The sequence below is a fragment of the Patiria miniata genome, unplaced genomic scaffold, assembly GCF_015706575.1.
Source record: "Patiria miniata isolate m_02_andy unplaced genomic scaffold, ASM1570657v1 HiC_scaffold_7, whole genome shotgun sequence".
Classification (NCBI taxonomy): Eukaryota; Metazoa; Echinodermata; class Asteroidea; order Valvatida; family Asterinidae; genus Patiria; species Patiria miniata.
Genome location: NW_024037074.1, coordinates 5,212,043 through 5,220,775, shown reverse-complemented (window position 1 = coordinate 5,220,775; position 8,733 = coordinate 5,212,043). Strand labels below are relative to the sequence as shown.

General features: G+C 39.6%; 1 long non-coding RNA gene across 1 annotated transcript; it reads right to left on the bottom strand.

The window, feature by feature from the left end:
* Positions 1-2,503: 2,503 nt before the first annotated feature.
* LOC119744618 lies at positions 2,504-8,096 on the bottom strand. Its single transcript, XR_005273580.1, has 5 exons — positions 8,034-8,096; positions 7,610-7,692; positions 6,272-6,316; positions 4,003-4,120; positions 2,504-3,046 (listed from the first exon to the last, which is right to left on the bottom strand). It is a non-coding gene; the product is annotated as an uncharacterized LOC119744618 (long non-coding RNA).
* Positions 8,097-8,733: the final 637 nt, after the last annotated feature.

Below are 8,733 nucleotides of genomic sequence, written 5' to 3'. Positions count from 1 at the left end.
ATATGAGAGGATAACTGGTGTTGTACGATTGCAATCAATAATGACGAAAAAAATGCTCAAATCGACTAAATTAACACTGTGTGATTTGGCAGCATACTCCCTTGATCACAGTTTTTCGCACGCAGCGTCGAAGCAGTCTGCTAACAGTGGAGCACTCAAAAAGAGGGGGGGGGGGGCTCAAGAGGTTGTACAAAAAAATTGACAGTGGTGATATGAATGCAGCCAACTTCCAAGTAGTACAAAAGGGGTGTACATGGCGCCACTAACGTCAAAATAGTCCTTCCCCCCCCCCAAAAAAGTAATGATTAAATGTATGAAATACATTTTTTTAGCGGCCAAACATTTTCTGGCAACATTTGTTAAAAATTAGAAATTCAAACTTTAAAACAAAATTGTGAGTCCCCCACCCATCCACTTTCTGGGTGCGCCACTGATGCGCCAATGCCCAAAGCGACTGGTACAAACATCGTGTACAAAGTACATGCAATTTTTGGGATGGAACAAGAAGAAGTAGAGGACGAAGAAAGAAAACAAATCAGAACCCCCCTACTAAAAAAAAAAAGAAAAAAGGCGTTTTTGAATAAATTCATGTGCACTGATCAATTATTTTGCAAGAGTCCCTTTAATTTGCTTCATAGCTATATCAGTCAAAGTCAGTTTAAGAAAGAGGAGGAAAAACTTGAAGGAATGTGAAATAGCCTACGTTCAATTAATAACCAATGATTTCAAGGATTTTGTTAAAGATTGAATCTTCATTTACAGCAATCACAAACTTGATAAACTCCATGATGACGATTAATAATCTGAGCTTTTGTAAAAATGAAGACAGTTTGAAATTACGATGTCTACATAAAACACTACCAAAATTCTGTTTCTTAATTGAGGTCAATTATCATTTTCAAACAAACAGTATTCAAAATAAATACGCCCTGGGCGAGAAAAAATACAATAACCAGTCGTACTGTATTATATAATTATTTTCGCTGTTACGCTCCAACCAATGGCCCCAGCTATAGTTGTTACAGTTTAGTGAGATCGACGGGGCGTAACATCGAAGTGTCACGTTTTATGATGGTATTGCTATGTTGTCGCATTACTACATGTTCTTGAATGCAACATTCGTCGATCGCTCTCAAAATGCAGTGTTATGTATATCAGCTTTTAGAACAGGGGCGTTGATCTAACCTTAAATAAATATGGAGGAGAAACTCCATTAATAATCAGGCTCAAATACACAATGCTTTATCAGGGGCTTGTGTTCTGCCCTTTCCAAAAACAAAATCCTCGGATGCAAAGGTTTCCTTATCCCAGCGCTGCTTATACGATAAATGCATGATAATAATAATACTAATAATTATAATAAGGATTACCGGCAATGAGGTAATAGGGAGACTTTTCCATAGACTTGTGCACAAAAATGTTCCGGTTTAAATGTGCCCTAACCCGATATTCCCTGGTCCTTTTTCCACGAATTTCGGTATGTTTACTAATTAGACCACGAGCAACAAATATAACCCAATTGCGACTGCAAAATGTTGTCTCTAAAGGGGGGCTGCGCAAATAGGGGGACACCTAGGTGTCTCCCTATTAAGCCCGTGTCTCCCTACTACCGAATTTTCTACGCTAACGTGTCTCCCTAATGGTACATTTGTAGGAATAATAATAATAATAATAATAATCGGCATTTAAGAACGCTCTTTTTAGCAAACTAAATCACAGCGCTGGCAAATAAAGAACAACTAAAGTAAACAAGAGCTGTTTCGGTGTGTTAATAAATATTTAAGTTAAATAATAAAAACAGGTAGCATAGACAATGAATTGGTTATTGGTGGAATAAATGGGTCTTGATCAGCTTCCTGAATTGCTCGAGAGATGTGACATTTTGAATGGAAAAGGGCAGACTATTCCACTCCTTCGCTGCAGTGACCGTAAAGGTTTTGTCACTGGCCAGCTTTGTTGAGCGTACGTGGGAAAGTCAGACGCAAAGGATTAGATCTAGAACGGAGGTTTGGTCTGATGTTTGAAATAGGATTAGTAAACAATCCAAAACATGAAATTATCGGGGATTTCAGGAGCTAGTGCCCCTTTAATAAACGAAAAGAATTGATCTGGATAATATGCGTCCTTTTAAAAATAACGATGTGCCATGCGTTGAATATTATGCCTCTTTTATACGAATAACTCACAGTTTTCATTTCGATTTCAATGTCGTTCTTAAATTCACAATCATGCATGGGCGTCGCTGGGCAAAGGAAGGAGGGGCAAGGCGGGCACTTGCCCCCCCCCCCCGAAAATAAAAAAAAGGAAAGAAAAAGGCCAAAAAAAAAGGAAGAAGAGCTGTGAAGTCATATTTGCTATTAGTTTAACAACACACATTTAACAAAAATGGGCAGCTGTACAAGCATAACATTCACTGCGTGGACTTCCGAACAAAAGAGGTCCACATAAACCAGGTAGCAGCGACTTTGTGTGGACTTGCCCACGTCCACACAAGGTTTCCGCCCTCTCTGCAAAACAGGTTTAGAGGCATTTTTAGGCTAGGTTTATCTGTGGCAAAATGAAGAGAAACACTATAAACGGAATCATAGAAAACAAATTGGGTTTGAAAGAGTTTTAACAGTATGATTAAAATGAGGGTTTTTTCACAAGTTTTGTCTTAGCTGCACGAAAAGAAAGGAATGTCCATACTAAGTATGTAACGTCAACATGTATGCAGGGGTGTCAATAGGGGTGGGGTTGGTAAGTGTCCCCCACACACCCTCGAAAAAATGATAAATTGAGAATATGCCAGAGAAACTACAAGGATTTAAGGGAGAAAGTGTGCTTTTACCCCCCAAGAAAAAAATACTGGCGACGCCCATGCAATCATGATAAGCTTTCAAGATCAGCACTGTCAAGGCATCAATGTAATAACTGGCTGCTATACGATACCAGTATTGTTAAAAAAGAAGTCTTATCAGGAAAAGAAATTGAAATAAAAAAAGCCAAATCTAACCCTTTAAATTTATTCAAGATGAAGCCTTGCTGTTGGATAAACACTGTCAATCTGTATGGAGATAAGGGAATATAAAAATACCATCTTGTCATCAAATACAGTAACGAAGGAAACCTTTTAGGGCACCAAACGTTTAGACACCAATTATTCTAAATATTTTGTTTTTCTATGCACGAATGTAAAGCTCGTGAAGGAAGTAATTTTCCAACACAAGGTTTACAATGATAAAAGATGTGAAGGATAGTTCAATAAATCCTTTTCCGGAGCCACAAGGGAATAAAGACTACTTGTTGCAACTGATAATGTAGTTACCAACTGATAACGTGTCAACAACCAATAATGTCACACAAATTGAGCGATATTGTATCACTAATCGATAATGTAACAAACAAATGACGGGTATAGTAAATGTATACATTATGAGTCAATATTTGTTACATTATTAGTTAGGACCGATCATTCAACAATAATTGACTGATAGTGTAGCATATTTTACTACAATATCAGTCAATTTTGTGTTACATTATCGGATACAGTATCGGTCAATTTACGTGGCATTATCGGTTGGTGATACATTATCCGTTGGTCACTACATGATCAGTTGTAACACTGATGATCAACATGTCATCATTCATTTTCTTTCCAGTTTTTGGTGGGTTGACCATTGACTTTTCGAGATATTCTCACCCAAAGAAGACGACCCCCATTTTCCCAAAAGCGGAAAAGTAGCCATCTTGAAAAAACTATCCCTCCACAGCATGGCAAAATAGCGCCACTTTTGAGCCCAATTGCATCAAAAAAATGCTCAAAATTGGAAGCCCCAAGTCCGGGCCAGAGGTTCATTGCCATGTCTCTTCAATTTCCCAACTTTATGGCTCTCAGAATTCTCTAATATAGAACAAATTTGAGGGCCGGTGTAACTTTTATTCATGAGCTCGGCGGATTGGTTTTGGCCTATTTACCGGTGTGCACCCTTCAGACGGGGTGGCTCAAAATGGCGGGCTTACCATTGTTCAATTCATTCATGCGGAGGGCCAGGATTGCACATGCCAAACGGCCAACCCCCTTCAATATCACAGTGGTACCGTTCCCAGGGGCAATCTTCGTCCACCAAGCACCAGTGCGCTGAAACACAAACCATCAGAAAGTGAGTGACCCGTATATCAATATTTGTGTTGACAATAGCCTACTGTTGATTGAAAATAGAGACTATCATCTTTAAATGTACCGAGGATAACTGATTTGTGTTTAATTCAGCAAAGACAAGGGGTTGGACTTACTCCAAATTTCCGGTATTGTTTTGTTTCGTATTATACTACAGCCCTTTTCACACTATAGACAAATTTCTGGGTCGACGCAGGGTTGAAAACATGCATCGTTTCACACTTAAAGAATTTCAACCCTGCGTCAACCCTGCGTCAACCCCGAGATTGATTTCGCCCCGGGTTGAACTCAACCCTGCTCCAGACCAAGGTTGAGATTTTCAACCTATGTTGAAAGTCTTGCTAGGGTTCAAAACAGTAGTAACTGAGCATGATAAGCTTGATTTGCGTGAAACAAGTGTTCAAACGATGCGGGTTGAACGCAGGATTGAAATATCCAAAATTCAGTCTGGAGCGCACGGCACTGGGTTCTCCCAGGGTTGAGTTCAACCTGGGTTGAGAGGCTCCAATGAGGAATAATGTCCTTGGAAAGACGTAACCCTGGAATATGGATTTTCGGCCAATTTTAGCCCCCGTAGAAAATGGTTTTGTTTAATAACCAGCCTTTTCAATCTTGTTTAAATTAATATATTTAATTCTCCAACGAACAAGTAGTTTTTATAACGTGGCACATACAATTGATTGTGTAATTTTTTTAAAACATGTGCTTCGATATTTCTTTTAGAAATTTCATTAAAAGTAGATGGGAAAAGTTAAACCTATGCATGAATATGTTGTCTTGAATGCATTTCGCAGAAAGAATAACCAAAAGTGAAATACTGTGTGCACAATTGTTAACATCGAAATATAATGCATCAATACAGAAAAAACCTCTTTAAGTTATTAGAAAACTGCACGAATGTGAAAGCTTATTTACAAAAACAAACAAAACTTCATTGACATTTGCAAGGAAAACAAACAGCTTTTCCCGGGACAGTATTCAACAGTATTGTAGTCGAGTACCGAGTACTGCCGAGTACTTAGGTTACGGAGTAAGAGTACGAGTACTAATACTTCCGAGTTCAAGAACAGGTCTCCGAGTACGAGTATTTGTACAATGTCCGAGTACGAGTACGAGTACTTGTATTCCGAGTACGAATACGCGGCCACACGGCAAATGGTTCACTGTGCGTATAATTTACACAGGTCTAATTTACCCAGGCCACTCACAGCTAGCTGTTAACCCTCCGGCGCAGAATCTCGCCCTTTTGGGGACCCAATTTGGTTAATTACCTTAATTAAAAAAAAAAATTCAAACCAATTCTGGTGATCTTCCATCTAATCCTAGCAAGAGACACCCTCTACGGATATATGCAGTCACCTTTAGTGTGTGACCCCGGGTCAGGCATATCTGAGCATGACAACCTGGGCTAAGGACCGATGCAATTTCTGCCCATCCGGGGACCCACCATATACACGCGCACAAAACAACTCCGACGCAATTTCTGCCCACCCGGGGACCCACCATATACACATGCACAAACAAGGTCACTTGCGAGTAGACAGTGCATGGCTTGACCACAGACTATGTATGGCAAGATTGTGTTCATGTGGATACAGTGTTGTGTAGCCTCAAACCGTGGCGCTAAATATTTGGGTCCCCGGGGGACCCCTTACTGTAAAAATGGGCTTTCTGCATCGGAGGGTTAAAGGCGTTTGTACAGGCATGCACAGAGGAAAATCGGGAAACTTCGAGCCAGTCAACCATTTCAAACTGAAAGTATCGATAAAATAAGGCCTTCAAGCTATACCCTTTTTCAAGCACGAGTACGTACTTAAATAATCGAGTACAACTTTGACATGTCCAGTACCAGTTCTTGCTGCCCGAGTACGAGTCCCGTCATTTCGAGTATTAGTACTTTGACATTCGAGTACGAGTACGAGTACGTGTACTCTAAAAAAAAATAAAAAAAATCGAGTAGTACTCCAGTACAAGTATTGAGTACGAGTACTACAACACTGGTATTAAACTGAAACACGTCTTTCCAATATTTCCCAAGCATTACATATTCACTTCTTTTATGTCGTAATGTCAACATGTGCTACTATATACTATTAATACCACTGAACTTACTGACACGAGCTGACACGGTTCTCTCTTTCTCCCCAGGATCAAAGTCTGCAAGAAGTTAAAACGGTTTTTACTTATATTTCATGAAGTGTACTTAAAGATAACAACGACATAATCTTCAATTCGTAGACACGGAATTAAGAAAATAAAGGTTGAAATAAAACTGTTTTGGTTACAAAGCCCTAACAATTCGGCCTGAAATCCCCCAAATTTTCATGATGTTTTGGATTGTTTACTTATCCTATATCAAAGGCCTGGTTGAAAGGAAACTAACCGAATGTCTTACCGTTCCGAGAAAAGACGAAAAAACACACGGTTGTTTACATCGGACGCGGCGGACAGTTTGTGGCATACGCATACGTATTTCAAGACGCGTCTCTTCAAAGTACTACCACGTTGTGTGTCACATAATACACATCACCAACACATGCACGTTGTTTCTCACACATCCGCAGCATGCGAGCAACTGTGCGGCAGGAACTCCCTTAAGTCGAGCTGTTTAGTGCTAGTTACAGTTATAACCCCCGAAATTCGTTCTCGCATGGTTCTCGCAAGATGGTTATGTGGATGTGCATATCCCACTTTCAAATGCTCTTTCCAATTAATATAATTTCGTTAAAACGGTTTTGTAGCCCAATTGGGCGCATTCCAGGCCGAAATGCAACTTTAAAGATTTGAAAATAAACCGAACAAAAACCCTTTTTTTTTTTACTAAATAAGCTTCATAACATACAAGTTTCGTAAGTTTTCGGAGGAAATTCCACAACAGCCAAAAGTGATCATCTTATTATTACTTTCTGGTGTGCATAAAACGACCCCTTTTAAAGACGGTGCTTAAGCAACTGATCGTTAAGTAACCTAACTTCTATTTTTCTAAATTTAACTAAGATAGAACATCATCTGAAATTAAGCAGAGGGATTTGAAAAACAAATGTTGACAGTGTGTGTTCTTTCCCCTACAATGAAAGCATTCCTATTAATGTGTGTAGAATATCATCAAATCGAATAATAATATAAATTCCCATGGGGAAGTGTGAATGTGGTTTTTAAGCTCTGGCAGGATGGTCTGTCTGTCTGTCTGTCTGTCTGTCGGTCGGGCTGCCTGTCTGTCTATCCCAAACAATAACCAAAGTATGATGTTCAATATATGCCATCGATGTCGCATTTTTCGGGGTCGCATTTTAAGCTCTGGCTTTTGATCGATTTCATGCTAGACTCTCATGCAACACTCCTTTCAACACGGCCAGAGCTGAATGTGCACTCGCACTTGTTAGAATAGGCTTACAGATGTCATGGAAAGCCGTTTAGATTACGGCGGAACTTTTGAAGCAACTAACTTACCGTCCCTCAGTGAGAAACCCCAGGTACATCCAACGAACATCAAGAGAACCAGGCACATGTAGAGCTTCATTCTTGCTATGATACTGAAAACGAGGGAGACAATGAAACACACGGTAAGAAACGTCCTGTGATTATTGTTGTGCCGCCATGTTAGACGTACATCAATCAGTGCAGTCTTTTGCAAAAAAAAATGTATTTCCTTTGTTTTTTTATTCGGATTAATTCGGCTGTTGCACGGTATTGTGCTTTTTATGAAGTGTGCTCAGCCACAGCGGTAAAAGTAACATAATGCGTACATCAATGTCGTTTTATATATATACATGGCAGTCATATCAACGTACACCCGAGAGAGTTTATATCGTCCATCATGAACAATATGATAACCAAGCTGTTTTGACTTTGGCCACGTTTATCCAGATCTTACATTTCAGCTTGAAACGAAGTACGGAGGCGAAAATGCACTTGCTGCTTGCAACTTGATGTCTACTGAACGAATGCGCCACTACTGCGCCGAGTACATTTCTTTTATAGTATTTTGGTTCAAGTCGGGGGGGGGGGGGGTCTGTGAACCGAGTGCGGACGATAGTCTCTGTGCCTCTGCCACTCTTTAAACAGGGGTGTGCAAAACAAAAGAAATATATTTGATTCTTAAAGGGAATGTCCATCATTGGCTTTTGCTGTAATTTTCAGAAATGAACTATTTGGGGGGTTAGTATAATAGATCAAATATTGTTGCACTGACATGTTTGACGTTTTGCGTTCGAAAATGCTGGAAAAACCAAGAAAAACAAAAATATTCAAGTAGTCTGGTTCCCTGACTCCACTAAAGATGAAATGGATCAAAAATTGTAAGGTAAGGGAACCAGTCTAGCTGGCCTGCACCCATTCATGAACATGGAACCGATAGCTAACAAAACAAAATTTAGACTAAAAAAATGGTAAATTTGGAGCAGTAATTGAAAAATAGTTAGGTTTTTGCAACGGTGGTCGGCCGACCAGCGTTGGAAATGTATACAAATATACCATTTTCTTGAAAATGGCTTCACACCAGGTGCCATAATTTTACAGGATGCTTTAGCATGTCATTTACCAACATCCTAGTAAAGTATTTCGTAACAACTTGG